Here is an 18,607-nt window from a genome sequence, read left to right as displayed (position 1 = left end):
TCCCTTCCTTACACCTTATACAAAAATTAATTCAAGATGGATTAAAGACTTAAACGTTAGACCTAAAACCATAAAAACCCTAGAAGAAAACCTAGGCAGTACCATTCAGGACATAGGCATGGGCAAGGACTTCATGTCTAAAACACCAAAAGCAATGGCAACAAAAGCCAAAATTGACAAATGGGATCTAATTAAACTAAAGAGCTTCTGCACAGCAAAGGAAACTACCATCAGAGTGAACAGGCAACCTACAAAATGGGAAATTTTATCTTCTTTAGATGAAGGTCATCTTTGTTATAGAGTCCACAGGAGAGAACTGTGGAATCTCAGAAAATCAATGAATTCTCTGAGTTCCGCATTTTAAAATTTCTTCTTGTTGTTGTTGTCTGTGGTCTTTTACATGCTTCTATAATCTTGCTACTAGAAAGATAACTTGGCTGGGTATACAATCTTTGTCTCCCATTATATTTACCAGCCTGCTGGTCTCCCGAAATCCAAAATAAATTAGGTGTATTTACGTTTATCTTTGCATATATTGCTGCTTTAGTCAATGGGAGTTGCATTTTTAAGTGATATTAAGCTTTAATTTGTTTTTAATTCTTTACTTCTAACTCCAATGATTTGTGAATATTAAAAACAAAAGTCTCTCTTTTCTTCTCTCTTTCTTTCTCTCTTCCACCCACCTGTGTGACTTATATATCTTTTACCATCACTTAGTCTCCAGTGCTCTGTTTCATTATTCTTTCATAAATCACAGCATTAAGAAAGAAACAGCCATAAAGTGATTCATAATGAATGAATAATAATGTCATATAGCATCGTATATGTCTCTAGGCTCCAAATATCTTTATGCAGATAATATCCATGTTTTAATCATTGTATGACTTTGCACAATATCTACTCTCTGTTGATAGTACTCTGTGTAGTATTTATTTAAATTTGAACAATGTTTCTATTTTTTTAGTAGCTTTAAAAGATATTATATTTAAGTATATAAAGCTATTAAATTTATATTATAGCTTTTTATATATCTGTGTCAAATTTATATATCTGTGTCAAGAGCAAAACATTACCCTTACCTAGCTTCATCACTTCAAGGTGGGCATCCGATTCAGCAATACTCATTAACTGCTAGGTAGATGACTCGTGTTAACTATAGTAAAGCCATTTTACAATCAACTTATGAAGTAATAACACTAGCCAAAAACACAGAGACACATATACCAAAAATGATGTGTTTAGTACACACTAATAGCTATACTTGGGGCATCGCTATCAAGTAACAAGACTGATTTCATACTTTACAGTCATAGCATATTAAAAATATATTACCAGAGGGATAATGGTCCCACATACAAAAAATGTCTGTATGGAAAAGGCTGTGATTTATTGTAAAACATAATATATAGCAAATTCCAAGGAAAGGCAAACACGTTTTAAAAACAAAAACAATTTTTTAAATTTAATGGCTTAAGCCAAAGTCTCAGTTACTTTCTGGAGAATTCAGAACTTTTAGGGGTAGAAGAATGCTTTTTTTTTTTTTCTCTTTGTTCTTTCCTTTTTGTGATGTTTCCCTTTATTGATTTACTCTTTTTTTCTTTTCTTTCTTCTGACATTTTCATTTATTTTGTTTTGAAGTGTTCTCTTCAGTGGAACTGGATAAGACCTTTTTCTTTTTTTTCAATTTGATTTTTTCTTTTTTCTTTTCCTCTTCTTCATTTATTCTTTTTTCCTGTAATGCCTGCAATTTATTCAGTTCTTCATTCTCTTCATCTCTATCTTCACTACTTGTACTGCTGACATCCAAAACTATGTCCCTTTTAGGGTCTACTCAGAGAAAATTGCGGCATTCAAAATTAAGGTGACAAGGGTAGCCACATTTTTTACAGTCTTTTCTGACACTGTCTTTGTTGCAACCTGGGACAGCCATGACAGTGGCAAGAGGGCTCACTGGACCAATTTTTCTACTTTTAGCATGTAGTCTGGGGAATAGTGAATAATTACTGTTAATTTCAAGGTGAAAATGAAATTATAAACTTGAATTTTATTTTATATAAAAGAGCAACTACAGTAATTAAATCATGCAAATCATGTTAATTTTATGAATGTGTACTTCACAGTATGTAACTATTCTCAGCTGCCTCTCTAAGAAAAATTGCCCAGATCCTAATACCTTATAAAAGGTTCAGGACTAAGCACTTACCATCTCTGGGATATTTAGCAAAAAGTATGAAATGGGTTAACAAGTACAACCTGAGGAAACCTGCAAAATGAAGCAGATTTCCAGTGAATAAAAATGAACACCAAATCTGTTTCAATAACCTAATTCCTGTTAGTTTCTGATTTCAATTATTGTCCAAACTGATATTAAAAAATAATTATTTATTGTCCATACAGTAATTTGAGCCATTTTCTGTTCTGTGAAGCCAGAAGAAAAGGAGATCAAGAAAGAAGATCCAGAATCAAGGCTACAAACATTAGAGGACTTAATGAGCTGGTTGAGACATCGCAGGTGAGCAGCAGACTCTAAGATTGCCCAGTAGCAAATCAGTTTGTGTTGCTGATGTACTTAATAAAGTTTTTGCTGGCAATTAGTTAGGATCTAGATGGTGAAGGTGAATACATAGAGGGCATTTTTGCTGGTGATCTAAAGTATTTGTATGGAGGGAAAATTAAGAATGAGAGTTTTAAATATCACTGAGTAATTTACAGCAGAAATCAGATCAGTTCAATTCTGTATGCTCTATCCATAATAGATTAGGAAATACTATTTGAATTAAAACAGTTTTTATATATATAAACTTTTAAAACATGACCTAAGATGTAGTATGCACACAATAAATGTTAACTCTCATTGTTGTTGTTAATAATGATGTCACCACTACAATAGAAAATGTTTCCTGGTGTAGCCAAAATTCTGAGACTCCTGAAAATGTAGTCCAAATAGTGTTCCCATATGTTGCTTAAGGGCAGCGCTTTATGAATTTTCTACTGCTTTCGGCTTCTCTGGTTACAAATAAGAGGAGTCTGGATATCAAAGAATAAATATTTGGAGGAATCAAATAAGTTAGACGTTTCTGACAGTTTCTACCCATCTCCTCTAAAGTGCTTTTCATTTTCATTCTGTCTTGATGTTACATGACCCCAGACATATGTCCACTGGTGTTATTATGACCCCAGAAAGCATAAAATACAGCAAAACATAAAAACCAGAAATCTCCATCCAGAAAATTGGCTAGAACAAAAAGAAACATAAAATAAAATGCACATATATTTTCTGAGTGATTGATTTAGCAGGACAAAGTAAGTAAAATTTTAGTTAGAGATGAATCTAACAGGCTGGCAGGTCCTCACAGGAGATGCTCTGCTTAATTCAATGATGTAGGCAGTTGATTAAAGCACATCTCATTTGTTGATTTAATGGACATGAAGTCTGACAATGGATCCATGTCTGACAACCACTGAAAGGAGAAAAATTCTCTTGGAAACTCACTGGTGTGAATGATTCAAAAGGAAGAGTGAAGCTTGAATTGTCACTCTATACCTGCTTTCAGGAATGTCTTTCTCCTCTCTTGAGTTACTTTCTGAAAAAATTATTCCTTTTCTCAAACATTGTTCAAACACTGACACTTCTGAAACTTTTTCCTGACCACTGTGACTATAATACCTTTCACATTTACCTAAATCATACCCCATGGCAACTTATTGAAATATAATAGCCAGCAGTGCAATTATGGCAGTTAATTAACTTTAATGTTGCTCAATTTCTTCACCAGAAAATAACTAGGGGAAAAGGGGAGATGTTACATACACCTCACCAGCTTGTTCTTAGGATTTAAAGAGAGCATTATTGAAATAGTAAGAGGGCATGAAATGTATAGTAGGAGTTTGCCAAATGTTATTTCTTTGTAGCTAGAGCATATTTGTTTTCACATATAAACAGAGACTTCAAAGCCCAAGTAGCCGAAATGATGTAATTTTATTGGATCTACTCTTACAATCTCAGCTTCATTCATTAATGTTGGAAATATTTATGTTCGATTCATTTATGTACCAGAAAATTCATGTGATAGTGGGAATGCAATGATGAGTGAAAACAAACCCAATCCCTTTTCTCACAAAGTTTATAGATGTTGACCAAGAATTAAGGTGATAAAAAATAAATAAATAGCAGTTAACTATGTAAAATGAGCAAAAGGAGAAGAATATTCTTTGCAGAAACACACACACACACAAATTGCAAAGGCAATATGACATGAGAAAGAATTATTCATTCAAGGAACAAATGGTGATGATGATGATGATTGACAGAGCAGGAGCATCGCCATCTTGGACAAGCACCGCCTTTTTAAAGTTCCTGTTGATCGACAACTGCCTAAATCCAAAGGGCATCAGCTTAATAGCTAAGGTCAGCATGAACATAAACCACAAATGACATCTCCAACCAGAAACATTCCAACCCTAAAATAAACCCCTCCCTGACCAGAGACATGCCAGCCCCGAAATAACCTCCCCTCCAGCAGGAGAGATGTCAGTCCCAACATAACCTTCCCTTTGAGCGGAAACATTTCAACTCCTCAATAAACTTTTCTCCACACAGAAACATTCCAAGTCTTTGATAAGCTCTCTTGCCCTAAAACCCTTAAATACCCTTAGTCTGTAAGACAGAGCACTCCTGACCAAAATCAGCCAGAAACTCCTCTCAGGTTTATTCTCCAAAGTAAACCTGTCTTCGACTGTTAAGTCACTTTTCGTGTTTCTGTCTTCTTTCTTTAACTCTTATAACGATGATGGTGATAGGAAAGAGATTATGGCTGGAGAAGAAAGCAAGGAGGTAGACACATAAGATTATAAGATAAAGCTGCAGTGGAAGACAGATGTCAGAACATGCACAGTTTTGCATTATGTAATCTTTTAAAAATATTCATCTTAATAGAATTGGGGAAAAAAAGAAAATAAGAGATCTCAGACACAAAAACAATATTTCATGGGGACAAGGAAGGTATATCATTGTGTTGGTCTGCTGTAAGAAGGTGCCACAAACTGGGTATCTGAGAGCATCAGGAGTTTATTTTCTTACACTCCTGGAGGTCGAAAGTCTTAAATCATTATGTTGCCAGGTCTGTGCTTCCTCTGAACATCCTGTTCCAAGACTCCCTCATAGCTCCTGGTAATTCCTTGACTTGTGACGGCATAACTCCTATCTTTATATGATGCTCTCACTCCATGTGTGTATGCCTCTAGCCACATTTTTTTCCCTTTTATAAGGACCGCTGACATTCTAAGGAGGGCACACCCTAATGGCTTCATCTTAACTCATTATATCTGCCATGACTGTATTTCCAAACAAAGCCACAGCTTGAGGTAGTGAGGGTTAGGACTTCAATGTATTAATTGGTGTGGGAGGCAGTATAATTCAACGAATAACAGATGGCATATCGTTAATGGTGCATAACTGCAGTCAAATGCTCTACCCATGAGCTATACCGCCCTTTAATGGTGCATAACTGATACTTGATATCAAATAAAAAATGTACTTCTTATTTATTAATCATCTATATTATTTTACTAATTACTTTTAAACTTGATCTTATATTTACAGCTTGTGAAAGGAAAATATCTTGGGTCCTCAAAATCACTAAGGAAAACTCAAGGCCTGCCTCCCATTCTATTCAAAGTCACTCCTCTGCTCACTGAGATAGATGTGTATCTGATTTGCCTCCCTTAGAAAGGCTAATCAGAAACCCAAAAGAATGTAACCTTTTGCATATCATCTATCTGTTGCCTGGAAGCTCCCTCCCTGCTTCTAGTCCTCCTGGCTTTACTTCAAGTTGTCACGCCTTTCCAGACCGAACTAGTATACATCTTGCATATTTTGATTGATGTCTCATGTCTCCCTAAATGTATAAAAGCAAGCTGTGCCCTGACCACCTTGGGCACATGTTGTCAGGACTTCCTGAGTCTGTGTCATGGGCGTGTCCTCAACGTTGGCAAAATAAACTTTCCAAATGAACTGAGACCTGTCTCAAACTTCCAGGGTTCACAAGCTTATAGTCTACCATCCTTATGATCTTTTAACAGATGTAATTTTTTTTTACTGTATAAATGAAATAACCATACAGATATACTGATTTAAACCATACAAAATTAACATTAATGTAATTGAATATTCATTTCTCATAAGTTAGGTTACCTTCAATTGAACAGCTAGATGAAGATTGTATTACCTGTATGTGTTTTCTATGTAAAAAGTAAGCATTTAGATTAAGATGGCATTCTAGACTCACATGTGATTCACTTATCCTTGTTGAGAAACTAACACTGTGTAGAAGTGAAAAAAATAGATTAAAGAAAAATAAAATACAGAATTCAGGAGAGGGTGAGACAAAAAAAAAGAGATGACGTAAAATTCTGGAAAAGAGATGAAGAAGAGGAGTGAGAGGACACATAAATGAAAATGGAAGCAGAAACTTATGACAGCAACAAGGGGGAGCCTTCATACATCTGGTTTAATAAAAACATCAGCAAAGAGGACATACGGACACAATTAAGGAAAGCAAAAATAAATCAACATCACAACTTATTTTTTGAGGCCAGCATCATCCTGATACCAAAGCCTGGCAGAAACACAACAAAAAAAGAGAATTTTAGACCAATATCCCTGAATATCGATGAAAAAATCCTCAATAAAATACTGGCAAACTGAATCCGGCAGCACATCAAAAAGCTTATCCACCATGATCAAGTGGGCTTCATCCCTGGGATGCAAGGCTAGTTCAACATACACAAATCAATAAATGTAATCCAGTGTATAAACAGAACCAAAGACAAAAACCACATGATTATCTCAATAGATGCAGAAAAGGCCTTTGACAAAATCCAATGGCCCTTCATGCTAAAAACTCTCAATAAATTTGGTATTGATGGGACGTATCTAAAAATGATAAGAGCTATTTATGACAAACCCATAGTCAATATCATACCGAATGGGCAAAAACTGGAAGCATTCCCTTTGAAAACTGGCACAAGACAGGGATGCCCTCTCTCACCACTCCTATTCAACATAGTGTTGGAAGTTCTGGCCAGGTCAATCAGGCAGGAGAAGGAAATAAAGGGTATTCAATTAGGAAAAGAGGAAGTCAAATTGTCCCTGTTTACAGATGACATGATTGTATATCTAGAAAACCCCATTGTCTCAGCCCAAAATCTCGTTAAGCTGATAAGCAACTTCAGCAAAGTCTCAGGATACAAAATCAATGTGCAACAATCACAAGCATTCTTATACACCAATAACAGACAAACAGAGAACCAAATCATGAGTGAACTCCCATTCACAACTGCTTCAAAGAGAATAGAATACCTAGGAATCCAACTTACAAGGGATGTGAAAGACCTTCAAGGAGGACTACAAACCACTGCTCAGCGAAATAAAAGAGGATACAAACAAATGGAAGAACATTCCATGCTCATGGATAGGAAGAATCAGTATCGTGAAAACGGCCATACTGCCCAAGGTAATTTATAGATTCAATGCCATCCGCATCAAGCTACCAATGACTTTCTTCACAGAATTGGAAAAAACTACTTTAAAGTTCATATGGAACCAAAAAAGAGCCTGCATCGCCAAGTCAATCCTAAGCCAAAAGAACAAAGCTGGAGGCATTACGCTACCTGACTTCCAACTATACTACAAGGCTACAGTAACCAAGACAGCATGGTACTTGTACCAACACAGAGATATAGACCAATGGAACAGAACAGAGCCCTCAGAAATAATACCACACATCTACAAATATCTGATCTTTTACAAACCTGACAAAAACAAGAAATGGGGAAAGGATTCCCTATTTAACAAATGGTGCTGGGAAAACTGGCTAGCTATATGTAGAAAGCTGAAACTGGATCACTTCCTTACACCTTATACAAAAATTATTTCAAGATGGATTAAAAACTTAAATGTTAGACCTAAAGCCATAAAAACCCTAGAAGAAATCCTAGGCAATACCATTCAGGGCATAGGCATGAGTAAGGGCTTCATGTCTAAAACACCAAAAGCAATGGCAACAAAAGCCAAAATTGACAAGTGGGATCTAATTAAACTAAAGAGCTTCTGCACAGCAAAAGAAACTACCATCAGAGTGAACAGGCAACTTACAGAATGGGAGAAAATTTTTGCAATCTACTCATCTGACAAAGGGCTAATATCCAGAATCTACAAAGAACTCAAACAAATTTACAAGAAAAAAACAAACAACCCCATCAAAAAGTGGGCAAATGATATGAACAGACACTTCTCAAAAGAAGACATTTATGCAGCCAAAAGACACATGAAAAACTGCTCATCCTCACTGGTCATCAGAGAAATGTAAATCAAAATTACAATGAGATATCATCTCACACCAGTTAGAATGGCGATCATTAAAAAGTCAGGAAACAACAGGTGCCAGAGAGGATGTGGAGAAATAGGAACACTTTTACACTATTGGTGGGACTGTAAACTAGTTCAACCATTGTGGAAGACAGTGTGGTGATTCCTCAGGGATCTAGAACTAGAAACACCATTTGACCCAGCCATCCCATTACTGGGTATATACCCAAAGGAATATAAATCATGCTGCTATAAAGACACATGCACACATATGTTTATTGTGGCACTATTCACAATAGCAAAGACTTGGAACCAACCCAAATGTCCATCAATAATAGACTGGATTAAGAAAATGTGGCACATATACACCATGGAATACTATGCAGCCATAAAAAATGATGAGTTCATGTCCTTTGTAGGGACATGGATGAAGCTGGAAACCATCATTCTCAGCAAACTATCGCAAGGACAAAAAACCAAACACCACGTGTTCTCACTCATAGGTGGGAATTGAACAATGAGAACACATGGACACAGGAAGGGGAACATCACACACCGGGGCCTGTTGTGGGGTGGGGGGGAGGGACAGCATTAAGAGATATACCTAATGTAAATGACGAGTTAATGGGTGCAGCACACCAACATGGCACATGTATACATATGTAACAAACCTGCATGTTGTGCACAAGTACCCTAGAACTTAAAGTACAATTAAAAAAATGTATATATATAAAGAAAACAAACAAAAAATAATAAACATTGTCAAGGAAAAAAAGATTATTAAAGAATATGGAGAAGTTACTTTCAAATAAAAAAGATGACATTCCAAGGAGTTAAATTAAAAAAAAAAGACTCTTAGATAGATGCCTGATAAAAATAGAAATTCTTTAGAGCAATCAGTATATAAAAATGCTGAAATGTTTCTGGATGCAGAAGGGGGACAAAAACAACAGACAATATGATGGAAAAGAAACATAGGAAAGCACTCCAAAGGATCAGATATATAAATAGAATTGCCAAAGAGAGAAAAAATTTAGAGAGGAGGGGTTATAATAGGTATATATGCGTTATATATATATATATAGACATATACACATATATATATACTATACCGACATTCTAAGAGCTGAGATGTATTCTGAATCTTCAGACACAGAGTGATCTTTAAGTGGCTAGCATAGTTTTAAAAAGAAAGAAAAAAGAAGGCCGGGCATGGTGGCTCACGCCTGTAATCCCAGAACTTTGGGAGGCAGAGGTGGGTAGATCACCTGAGGTCAGGAGTTCGAGACCAGCCTGGCCAACATGGTGAAACCCCGTCTCTACTGAAAATACAAAAATTAGCCAGGCATGGTGGTGCGTGCCTGTAATCCCAGTTACTCGGGATGCTGAGGCAGGAGAATCGCTTGTACTGGGGAGTTAGAGGTGGCAGAGAGCCAAGATTGCACCACTGCACTCCAGCCTTGGTGACATAGCAAGACTCCGTTTCAAAGGAAAAAAAAAGAAAGGGAGAGAGAGAGAGAAGAGATAACCTTGCACAATTATTTTGATTCTAAAATCCCAAGGATGAAGTAAAAATAAATGTAAATATTGTACATTATTTAGGTATCCTCTAAGATGCCTCCAAGATTTCATATCGTAGAAAATGTTGAAGCCCTTAAGTAACAGGAAATACAAATGTCAAGTTCTTTTTACCAGCAGAACGATACCAGGGGTGTGAAATGTGTTTTTGTAACACTAGGTAAACATGTCCTTATGACCTTTCAGAGGTGCCAATTAGAAAGCTGGGTAACCAAAGTGTTTGTTACAGTTTGAAGATAGATGTTATGAGCCAATAAAAGTGATGTTGCCACACTGATTATATTCTTCAGCCTGTCATTCTTTCAGTATATGTCAGTTCAAGTGTGTGAGTGATGACATCAGCAGAAATAGTTGATTTTTTTCATTTCCTTCATAAACTATATATTCTGCAACTTGATACAACAGATAAAGAAGCCAAGAAAGCTGAAAAAAATTGACCGACAAAGAAAAAGGTTTTTGGCAATTTTTAATTTAAAGAGAAATTTGAATAGCACCAGGCTTCAGTTACTGTTTACTATATGAAATCTGGTGATAACTATAGCACTGAATGAAGTAAAAGTTCAGATCTGTATTTAAGATAGTTATTTCAAAAGTGTCAAAGTTGACATTGTTGTTATAAAAAGTAAATTGTAATGAAATGTTTACACTTTTCAGTGAAATGAAATACGTACACTTTTAAAAATAGAACTTTGCACTGTGAAAACGTGTGTGTCTTGCTGAAAGATAATAATATGTTGTATCCAAGGTTACCTAACCTAGTCCAGAAAAATAAAAATTCCTGGCACCGTGTTTTATAAAGAAAAATACTGACCTTCTGATTTCCCTATACATCACTCTGAAATTACGCTGAATATAAATGTAACAATAAGCTTAAGAATACATAAGATGTAGAATATTGTTTATTTAATTCATTGGAAGGTTTCATTTACATAACTAGCTACTGACTTTACACGTACTTTGGTCCAACATATGAAGTTGGTGATAAATTATATTTTAGAAGAACTAACATATTTCCAAAAATTATATAATAAATCAATTACTGAATGAGAAAGAGAAATAAGTAAAAGTGAATTGTGTTTTTAAAAATGCTCAAAATAAAATTACTTTTCTATGTGTTTAGTATATATTAGAATTACTGGATTCAATTCAAACATAGTCATCATCCTTTGCAATGGTAAATAGTGAGGAAAGTAGCTCTTTTTCAGTGATAATATTGGCATAAGATAGAAAAATATAAAAGTCTGAAAAAAGTATTAAAAGTTAAAAGTTTTACTATGCTATATTTCAAAAGTGTGATCATACATTACAAATAAAACCTAGGAATCACTTAACCAGAAGTCACAATACATCGACAAATTGAATCAAAAGAAAAGAACAAAAATACATATAAATATATATTTAACAGTGAAAACAACCATTTTAAATATTAAATAAATGTATTATAAAAACAAAGAATAATAAAAACATTTATTAGGCTAAGTATAAGTAGGTATAGTGTCTAATTTATTACACATAAACTGTCAGTGACTTTGCAGAAAGACTGCATTTTTAGGTCATAACATACACAAACACTAGCTTAAATAGATTGTTTTAGGAGGACATGTCTTCATTTATATAAGAGATATCACCATGTATTATCAAAGACTTGAGTATATGTTCTTAGATTAGATTTCCAGAAATGTGAATATTCTTTAACCCCAAAAGGTCAGAATACAAAGATAATTAGATATAATTATTGGGTATTGAATTCTGATCAAATATTAATAAAACAGCATTAGTTACTAATGTTTAGAACTAATGTTTATTGAGCAAACATTAACTTATTTAATCTTCACAAAAAACCAACACAGTACCATATATTACAGTTTCCTAACAAGCACACATTGTTTAGTAGAATACTGATATATTAATAGAGTTTGACTTCCACAGTTATAGAAATAGATCATACAGTTTACAGGAAAATTAACATATATTTGACACAGTGACATGTAAGACAACTCAAATATTAAATAAAAAGATCAATCGAGACCAGCCTGGCCAAGATGATGAAACCCCGTCTCCACTAAAAATAGACAAATCACAGGCTCAGTGGTGGGCGGTTTTAATCCCAGCTACTCAGCAGGCTGAGGCAGGAGAATCACTTGAACCCGGGAGGCGGAGGTTGCAGTAAGCCGAGATCGTGCCGCTGTACTCTACTCTAACCTGGGCCACGGAGCAAGACTGCGTGTCGAAAAAAAAAAAAAAATCGAACGAATGTCCATTTACCCCAACTACTGAAATGACAATGCAGAACTATTAAAGCAAAAATTACGTGAGAGCAAAACTTCTAACAGTGGGGGAGAGAATAATCTTCAACATTGAATAAATGAGTTTAACAGTGTTCAGGAATATGGATTATTGATAAATATTATTTCAATATGAGCAATATAGTTTCAGCTGCAGATTAGATAACACTAAAAGATAATATGATGTTAGTTTCCCAGTGAAATGCCAGAGAGATATCGTGCAGAGATTAGGCAGATAGGGTAGTTGTACAGGATTTAAATGTAAAGATGTAACACCAAGGGAGGAATTTAACTCCAGGGAAACTTTTAAAAATACGATCATTCTCTAAAGAAATTGTACGAAGTTCAGGGGACAGCAAACATTTTTACAGTGCCTGCTGGTCATCCAGGGAAAACTTTCATCCGTGAAATACCATGTGTATGGACGTGGGTAGGTGACATCAGTTCTCTAGTGACCACTCTTAAGACGAAGCTCTTCATTTAAATTGCAGCACCATTTGAGTAAATGGCCCATTTAGTTGGTTGTTGTTGTTTTAAAAAGATCCATAAGGAAACAGACGTACAGGGGCTAATGGAGGATCAACATATCTCAATGATTTAAAATAAACAGTCCAGTATTCTATTTTTAAATTGGAATGGATAATCAGGCAGACTACTAGCAACATACAAAGTGAAGGTAGCTAGCCAGATAAGCAGCCATTAAAAAAAAAAAAAAGAAAAAAGAAAGAAAGAAACTTTATTACAGACTCGGGATAAATATATTTTAAATAATAGATGGAAACACTTTAAAATAATCTCTTTATAGAAATACAGTAATATAAGAAATAGAGTAATATAGACAAAGATGGTTACAAACAGGATACTTCAGAAAAATAGACAATGGTAACAAGTTAATGGAAACAAAAATTATCACTGAAAAGAAAACGAAAGATTCAAAAGGATTCAGAACTATGTTAAATGAAGTTTTTTCTAAAATGAGAAGAGGCTGAGCACAGTGGTTCATGCCTGTAATGGCAGAATTTTGGGAGGCAGAGTCAGGAGGATTGCTTGAGCTCAGAAGTTTGAGACCAGTCTGGGCAACAGAGTGAGACCTTGTTGCTACAAAAAATCAAAAATGTATCTGGGTTTGGTGATGCGTGCATGTAGTCACAGCTACTCAGGAGGGTGAGGCGGAAGGATCTCTTGAGCCCAGGGAACGAGGCTGCAGTGAGTCGTGATCACACCACTGCACTCCAGCGTGGGTGACAGAGCACAACTCTGTCTCAAAATAAATAAATAAAATGAACAGAGATCATCAACCAAATAAAATTTCCAAGCATATTTTACAAATAACTTTACAAGGAAAGGGTCCAGTGAGTATTATATCAAATAATTTGACTCCCACTAATTACATGATTCTGGAGTCTCAAATGATAAGCACAAAGAAAATCCAAATGATACATATAACTTGTAATGAAATACCAAATGGGGTATGGATTTCAGTAAATAACATGCTAAAACAGGAAATAAAAGTTCAAGACAACATTTAGGTTGTGAACATTATCCCAGAGTCCCAGCATTCATGCTATTTAACAAAAAGGTCAATAATCTGATCCTACAATGAATAATATTTACACAATTACTGCATACAGTGTAATGGATTGACTTCAGATTTACAACAAATTTAGAGACAAAGAACTATATAGTAGTTAAGGAACCATATTAACACACTCAAAAGTGTTAAAGCAAACAGCTATGACACTGAAAAGGAAAAAAAAAGCAGCAGAAACATAAGAGAACTAATATCATCATACAAAAAATCCAAGATGAAGACCAACATTCACAGAACAAAATAGAGAGGTATACTTGAAATATTAATACCATAAGAATAAGAGAGGATTGGAGAGAGAATATGGTGAGAATATAAAACAGGTCATCTAATTTTTTTTAAGATTTGGGTGAGGACAAACTAGATCACTACATAAGATTTTTACTTTCTGGAGAGTAATACTCCATACACAAAAATTCTATATAAAATGTATTTCTAATTTTCTTAAACACCTGAAACAAAATAGCTTATATTCTAAAACAAAGAAAAAAAATCTAATAATTAGAAAACCTTACTTTAAATAATAGAAATGCAAAAAATTGCTGATCTATACAAACAAAATAAACTAATTTTTAGGAGAATATCTTAAGCAATAAAATATTTTGACTTAAAACCGTTATTTTGGCAAGACGGTAGAATGCAGACAACAAAAATGAGAACAATCAACTAAAGGATGATTTTAATTATTCTTTATTTTAGGATATTTTTGCAAATATTTGCAAAGATGTCAATGCAATTTTATAACAGCAAACATGGTCATGGCATGCTTTTTCTCTCTTTATAAATTTGAGATATTGTTCTTGTTAACTATTTTCAGCTTATTGCACCAAAATATTCTCAACTTTTCACTTAATAATTTCCTTCATCTTACCGCTATTTCCTTCATCTTACCACTACTTTTTCCTTCATCTTACCACTACTAATTTTATACTCTAATTTTACATATGAGAATTCTCCACAAAGAAAGCACTCTCAATTTTAACTTTAAACAGGGAATGCAGATCTAAGTGTGAAGATACCACTGAGTGGAATTTGTATCTGAGAAAAACAAACAATAAGCATCATTCCTTTTATGAACTTAAAAATCTATGATTATTAAAATTAACAGAAAGGCAAGTAGAAGAGGAGCTATGGTAAAATAACAGTATTCAGCCCAACAGTGCCTGACACAGGTGCAGGGTTATTTTTCATAAGCAGCAGCACCAGCACATTCCAGCTCTTGCTTTAATTAGTGGTATTAGTGTCTAGTTAATGCCTATCTTATCTTCCAAATACCACTCCCCTGGCAGCACAGCCATTCATTTTTGTATGCTTCTCCCTATGAAGTAGAGTAATTTCTGTTACAGCAACTATAAATTGTCAGAATACAAATCACTATATAATATTGAAAAATGAAAATTATACTTTACAGTCTAATGAGAGGTCCTAAAATCCTCTGTAACTTTTGCAAGTTTTCTGATCATTCCTTTTCCTGTTAATACAACTTCGTGAAAATAACTGACTGGCATAGACTGGTGTTGATGAAAACATTTTGTTCTGTCTGACTAGTAAACACTTTTCTGATGAGATTCTACTTTTATCTGTTGCTTCCAAAATGATATGTGTAACTTGGCTTGAATCATTTTTTAAAGGAAATTTCTTGTATAAATAATTATTGGTATTGGACACCCCCGAGGGTCAGTGGACATTTCAGGGGTCATCTAGATATCACCTGGAAATATTTGTGGATTAATAGTTGTTAGCAATGAATTGAGTAACAAAACGACTGCCAATTATTTATTGTGGCAGGCATAGTTGTAATTCTGCACTCGATTTTGATACTTTCATTGACTACATATTTCTAAACTGCACTATGGAAATTTTTTATAGATTTATAGTGCATTTTATGTTTGAGCATGCTTGATCTCTCTCAATGTTTATATTTTTGAATTGTTTTTAGCTGTTGGTGCTATTTCAGATTATTGTTAATTCTGATAATTCTATTAGGTTACTACAAATCAAATCATGTCTATATTTTGGTTGAAATTTTCTAAATTATGTAGATAGGTTTGGGAAATATCATGCACTTAGTAATATTATATCTTCCTATTTTTTCTATTTTTGTTGTATTCTTCAAATGGCTACTACACATTTTGCAGTAAGTAATTACAGGACAGGCTTTTCTGTAAATGTCTAAAACATAGTATGTGTGTAACTTAAGTCTGATAACCTTACTGAACACAATTTCTAGAATTAATTGCTTACATTTGCATCCTTTGTATTTTGTAAGTAGTTAGGATTTACACAAACAGAATCTTGAAATGTTCATTCAAATATGTGTAATTGCTTGTCTATTTCCACTGGCTTAAATTTCAAGAATACTATTCAGTGATAGGAGACTTGCTTATGGATTGACTTTTATCTTGACATTTCATTGTGAACTATCTTAATATTATATAAAATAGATATTTTACAGAATGTGTTTGTAATTTTATATAAAATTTTTCTATCATAAACATATTTAGTTACATTTTATAAATTTAAGATATTCACAATATGATCTTCATTTAGCTTATTATTCTGGTTGACTGTATTAGTAGGTTACTTTTTATAAATTCATGTATTCCAATTATAATTAATAATATGGCATAGAAAATACTCTAAAACTTTGCTAGCTTCAGGTTTGTAATATATTTAAAATTATGTGTTAATATTTATTAATGATTGGTTTGCAAAGTTTTTGTGCTCTAAAGTAATTTTGGGAAATAAGTCATACATGATTTATAATATAATCAGTTAAGTATTCATTCTTTCCTATGCTTTGCAATATTTTAATTTGCATTAGATATTCTGCTTCCTGTATACTTTCAGACTTTGAATCAAATATATACTTTATATATATAAGGTAGTTTGTGGTGTATGTAGATTACCAGAAGACTAGAAACAAGAAAGAATCTAGGCTGACAAGACCACTGATTGGGATCCTGGAGGAATTAAATTGATAGTGAATCATAAGTCAGCATAATGTCAAGGTTTCAAGCCAGTTGAAACAAAGGCAATATCTGAAACAAAATAATTATTCATGATGAAATGAAGTCATGGATGGAACATAGATATTATAAAATGGAAAAGCATTTATTCTGTTAGTGGGTGAAATTTCGTAGGAAACACGTACTCATGTGAGGAAATTTTATTCGGCAGAACTTTCTTCTGGGAATATAATAGAAGCAGAGGTTTCTGTGAATGTGAGGAAGCAATGTTATTATACCATAAAGCAACTTCCTAGGAGTTAAAGGTCTCTAAATAACAAAGTAGGCTTTTTAGAAAGAGTAGGGCCTCCTTATGACCCTATTCCTTGGCAAATGATAAAAGACAATAAATTATGAAGGGCATTTCTATGTAAATAGAAAGATGATTTTGGTGTTTTGTTTTTGTTTTCCAAGACAGAGTCCTGCTCTCTTGTCAGCCTGGAGTGCAGTGGTGTGATGATAGATTACTACACCCTTGAAGTCCTTGGCTTAAGCAATCATCCTGCCTCAGCCTCCTGAATAGCTGGGACTATAGCTGGGACTACAGCCATGCACCACCATGCCCGTCTAATTTTTAAATTTTTTATAGAGACAGGGTTGCACTGTAGTGACCAGGCTGGTCTCACATGCATGGACTCAAGCAATCTTCCTGCACTGGCCTCTCAAATTGCTGGGATTACAGGAATGAGCCACCGTGCTTGGCCATGATTTTTTTTTTAATTATGAAAGTCTGTATGAGAGGCTTAAATTGTACTAAGCTTGCCTCACTAATTAAAAAAAAAAACTTAAAAAAACTTGAAAATGTAACTAAAAAGCAAAAACAAATTGAAACTACCAAAGAATGATAGTAATTACAAAAACAACCACAAAAACATTCATCTTTCACTAAAATGCAATTACAGTTAGAAGCACGTTAGCAATAATATTGCTTTATGGTTACAGTATTGAAATTAAATATTAAACAGAAATAAGTAAAACAAGGTGTAGGTCTATATTTCATTTTTCTAAGTTCTGATGAAGGCAGTTTCTTTAATACAGGCAATTTTGCTTTACAGATATTGCAGTTTTTACTAATTCAAAGTTCGCAGGAATCCTGTCAAGGAAGTCTGTGGATGCCATCATGCCAACTGCATGTACTAACTTCATGACTCTGTGTTACATGGTGGAAAAACTCACAGTATTTCAAACTTGTATTATTATTATTATCATATGTTATGGCGATCTGTAATCTGTGATCATTGATTTTATGTAACCTTTTTAGGGCACCACAAACCATGCCCATATGAGCCAGTGAACTTAATTGATAAATGTATATATTCTGACTGCTCCACTGAATAGCCATTCCCCCTATCTTTCTCCTAGCCCTCAGGCTTCCCTATTCCTTGAAACACAATATTGAAATTAGGCCAATTAGTAACCCTACAATGATGTCTAAGTGTTTAAGTGAAAGAAAGAGTCACACATCTCTCACTTCAAATCAAAAGCTAGAAATGAACAAGCTTACTGAGGAAGTCATGTTGAACACCAAGATAGGCTGAAAGCAAGGCCTCTTGTGCCAAACAATTAGCTGAGTTGTGAATGCAAGGGAAAAGTTATTGAAATAAATTAAAATTGCTACTTCAGTGAACACATGAATATAAGAAAGCACACAGCCTGCTTTGGTATCTGGATAAATCAAACCAACCACAACACTTAATTAAGCCAAAGCCTAATCCAGAGCAAGGCCCTAACACTCTTTAATTCTAAAAGCCTAGGTGAGATGAAGAAGCTGCAGAAGAGT

At 34.3% G+C, this 18,607-nt stretch overlaps 1 pseudogene; it reads right to left on the bottom strand.

Annotated features, from left to right (window-relative positions):
- Window positions 1-1,487: 1,487 nt before the first annotated feature.
- On the bottom strand, window positions 1,488-1,930 carry LOC100608162 (protein SREK1IP1-like; annotated as a pseudogene).
- Window positions 1,931-18,607: the final 16,677 nt, after the last annotated feature.

Source organism: Pan troglodytes, chromosome 22 (assembly GCF_028858775.2).
Source record: "Pan troglodytes isolate AG18354 chromosome 22, NHGRI_mPanTro3-v2.0_pri, whole genome shotgun sequence".
In the NCBI taxonomy this organism is placed as follows: Eukaryota; Metazoa; Chordata; class Mammalia; order Primates; family Hominidae; genus Pan; species Pan troglodytes.
Note: the sequence above shows the minus strand (reverse complement) of the source record. Positions and strands in the feature narration are given on the sequence as shown.